The sequence below is a fragment of the Microtus ochrogaster genome, chromosome 7 (assembly GCF_000317375.1).
Source record: "Microtus ochrogaster isolate Prairie Vole_2 chromosome 7, MicOch1.0, whole genome shotgun sequence".
In the NCBI taxonomy this organism is placed as follows: Eukaryota; Metazoa; Chordata; class Mammalia; order Rodentia; family Cricetidae; genus Microtus; species Microtus ochrogaster.
In genome coordinates, this window is record NC_022014.1 from 23,317,253 (window position 1) to 23,321,396 (window position 4,144).

Below are 4,144 nucleotides of genomic sequence, written 5' to 3' on the forward strand. Positions count from 1 at the left end.
CAAAGAAGACGGATGCTCCCCAGAGTGCCTGGTTCCCAATCCTCCTGATTTACCATCCCCCATCCAGAATCCAAAGAAAAATGGGGTTTCATTTCATCGCCAGCCCCCTGCAGACTGCAGCACGCCGAGGAGGCGCTGGGTAAACATTTGTTGAAATGTGGAGTCATGAATAAATGAACGGACAAGAACCCCTGGAAGGCAACTCTCCACCAACCAGCAACAGTATTTGGAGTTGCTCTGCCGAACTCTCTTCTGGGTTAAAAAAAAAAAAACAAACCCATTAATAAAACTAAGGTCTATCGCCGGGCGGTGGTGGCGCATGCCTTTAATCCCAGCACTTGGGAGGCAGAGGCAGGAGGATCTTTGTGAGTTCGAGACCAGCCTGGTCTACAAGAGCTAGTTCCAGGACAGGCTCCAAAACCACAGAGAAACCCTGTCTCGAAAAACCAAAAAAAAAAACAAAAAACAAAAAAAAAAACCTAAGGTCTATCAACATAACCTGGCAAGATTTCTTCCATCAGAGAAGAAAGGACAAGCTGTAGGGGGTGGGGTGGCAGTAGGCTGGAACCACCAATGTCCTTTCCTCCCCAGATACACGTATACTAGCTAGGGACACTGTAGTGGCATTTCAAATGTACTTTAATATATAAAGACTGCCTTCAAGGAAGAACCCCTGAAAAATCTCCAATGGAAACAGATGATCCAGATGATCCAACATTTCAGAGTACACTTGTTGCGGTTTCCTCTGAGTTCTGGATCCAGAACAGCCTCAAGACTGCTGGCTGAGATGACCCAGCCTCACAGATTACTCCAGTAAGGACTTGACCATAATTTTAAATATTCTTTGGGTCCCCACAAGATTTTTGGAGGGAGCGTCCTGGAGTCCGAATGCTATGGCCGCAGCCTGTAGGTCCTGAAGGATGAAGATTTGAAAGCGAGGCCATGGCTAAACACCTGAAGTTCATTGCCAGGACTGTTATGGTTCAGGAGGGGAACGTGGAAGGTGCATACAGAACCCTGAACAGAATCCTCACTACTGATGGGCTTACTGAGGTCATAAAGCGGCGGCATTTCTATGAGAAGCCCTGCCGCCGCCACCAGAGGGAGAGCTATGAAACATGCCGGAGGATCCACAACATGGAAATGGCTCAAAAGATTAACTTCTTGATGAAGAAGAACAGGGCAGATCCATGGCTGGGCTGCTAAGCCTATGTTAGTTCTGTGTCTGACTGTTCTTACACAACCCCAATCTCTGTTACCTTTCTCTACAATAAACTCGATCACACGTGAACAAGAGGAAAAAAAAGATTTTTGACACCTCCAATAAGCAGGAAGTAGCCTAGAAAACTACACCCATATTTCCTCCTCCCCCACAAAATAGATTATGGATGTTTGTCTTTGTTTAATGTGTTGGTTGCAAGTTGTTATGGATAATGGTCAGGAAAAAAGCTAAACAAAGGAGATTAGATTTAGGGTTCTTGTTTTGAAGGAAAGAAAAAAAAGGCCAGGGGGCTGGAGAGATGGCTCGGCAGTTAAAAGCATTGCCTGCTCTTCCAAAGGTCCTGAGTTCAATTCCCAGCAACCACATGGTGGCTCACAACCATCTGTAATGAGGTCTGGTGCCCTCTTCTGGACTACAGGCATACATGCAGACAGAATATTGTATACATAATAAATAAATGTTAAAAAAAAAAAAAAAACTTTAAAGTTTAAAAAAAAAAAAAAGGCCAGGCAGTGATGGCACATGCCTTTAATCCCAGCACTCGGGAGGCAAAAGCAGGAGGACCTCTCTGAGTTCAAGGTGGTCAGCCTGGTCTACAAAGTGAGTTCCAGGATGGATGGAAGGAAGGAAGGAAGGAAGGAAGGAAGGAAGGAAGGAAGGAAGGAAGGAAGGAGAAGAAGGGAAAAGAAAAAAGGGGATATAAATATGATAAGATAGAAAGGTAGATTATTGAATCTACTCCGAAAAGAAAAAGGGAGGATATAGATATGATAAAATAATCTACTTTTTAAAAGCAACTATTAGTTTTAAAAGTTTTACATTGGTTTTACTTTTGTATATTGTATACAAATTTTATATATTGTTACAAATTTGAGATTAATTTTGTTAAAACATACTGTACATCATTTCTAATCTTGTTCAAGATATATAGTACATTTAACAATGTAATGCAAATTTCTAGTCTTTGAAAATTATTATTACCAACTGTTTGGCATAATAAACAAATATAGGTTAGTAGTTAATCACCTAGTATAATCAAACTTGTAGTCACATTAGGTATGTTTTCAAGGTCAAACAAAGATATAATTTAGATAGATAGGTTGTCTTCAAACACTTCAGAGATCTACAGAATATGGCATTTAAGATGTGTTAATAACCTAGGTTCTTCTTTTTTATGACAATGAGACATGTCTGCTCCTGGCAGCACCAATCTACTTCAGAGAAGATGATTGACATCAAAGAAACTCCACATGGAGTTTCCTTTCTTTGTGGCAAAATAAGCCACTGGGCAAGAAAATGCCCCTGCCTCAACTGCTGACATTATGCTGACCTAATTAAACAAGCAGGACACAAAATATCCTGCCTCACAGAAAAGTCTGTTGAGTATGCTAGGCTTGTAAGCAGAAGATGGAGCCCCAACACTGCAGAAGAACTTTGGGTGACTATCCAGGCAGCCAGCTGTTTCTGTCATTACACACATTTTTGGAAGTCGCTTGCTTGCACTTCCTGCTTACTCAGTTAATATTATTTCCTTCTTGGGTCTCTGAGGGAGTTGAAGATTTATAGTTTATCAAAGCAAGTTGTGATAGAAAGTAAGTTAGGTATAAGATTTTGGACACACCAAGATAGAATAGATATGAAGTATTTTCTCTGAATTTGTCAAATGCAAATGGACTAGACATTGTTGATGTGTTGCCTGTATATATTGTATATAGTTATTGTACTCTTTGAATATAGTTTTTCTTATATTAGCTATAGCCTTCTGTTTTTTTAGACAAAAAGGAGAAATGTGGTGGCATTTTAAATGTATTTTAATAAATAAAGACTGCCTGAAGATCTGAGAGTAAAACAGTCCCACTGCTCAGCCTTACAGACAGGTTATGGTAACGCACACCTTTAATCCCAGTAGCCATACTGACATGCACCTTTAATCCCTGTGGCTGCCCTAGTTGCCATAGAAATCAGACGGTGCATGCCTTTAATCCCAGTGGAGAATGCCTTTGATCCCAGCCCTAAAGAGGAATATAAAACGAGAGGAGACAGTTCTCAGACAGTCTCATTCTGAGGTTCCTAAAGGCATGATCATCATTCAGACTGAGGTCGAGGTAAGAGCCAGTGGCTGGCTGTTTTGCTTTTTGGATCTTCAGGTTGAACCCCAATTTCTGACCCTGAGTTTTTATTAATTGTACTTCAGGACACCAATCAAGGACATCCAGCCAACTGCTGAGTAGAGGCCATTTCCTCAAAAATGCAGGTCACCTGACTGGGGGGTAGTGGCATATGTCTTTTATCCCAACAGTTGGGTGGCAGAGACAGAAGGATCTCTGTGAGTTCAAAGCTAGCCTGGTCTACAGAGCAAGTTCCAGGGCAGCCAAGGCTACAGAGAAACCCTTTCTCGAAAAACAAAAACAAATGGCGTGTCATCTGTAGTCCCAGCACTAGAGAGGCAGAGGAAGAAGGGTCAGAAGTTCAAGGCCAGCCTCAACTACATACTGAGCTCAAGGCTATCCCTGAGCTACGGGGACCCTGTCTCAAAAATAAGAAGAAATGTATGTCACCTTCAAAAGGGAAAGGTTTTCACTGTCCATTCTGGACCAAGAAGGAGGCCAAATCAAGCTCCCCACTCTGATCTTGCCAAATCTTTCTAGAAATGCTCCCCTCCCCAGATACCACACCCATAACTCCTGTCAAGCACTTACTTCCTTGGAGAAAACTGCTAAATACTGAGAGGTGCTGTTGATGGCATGTGTGACATGTGAACTGTGACATGTGTGAACTGTGACATGTGTGAGCTGTGACATATGTGAACTATGGGGTGGCACCTGCCAAAAACTGAGAAGTGCTATCGATGGTGTGACGTGTGTGACCTGTGACATGTGTGACCTGTGACGTGTGTGAACTGTGACGTGTGTGAACTGTGAC

General features: G+C 42.2%; 1 pseudogene; it reads left to right on the forward strand.

Moving 5' to 3' along the window:
• Window positions 1–920: 920 nt before the first annotated feature.
• LOC101987302 lies at window positions 921–1,206 on the forward strand (annotated as a pseudogene).
• Window positions 1,207–4,144: the final 2,938 nt, after the last annotated feature.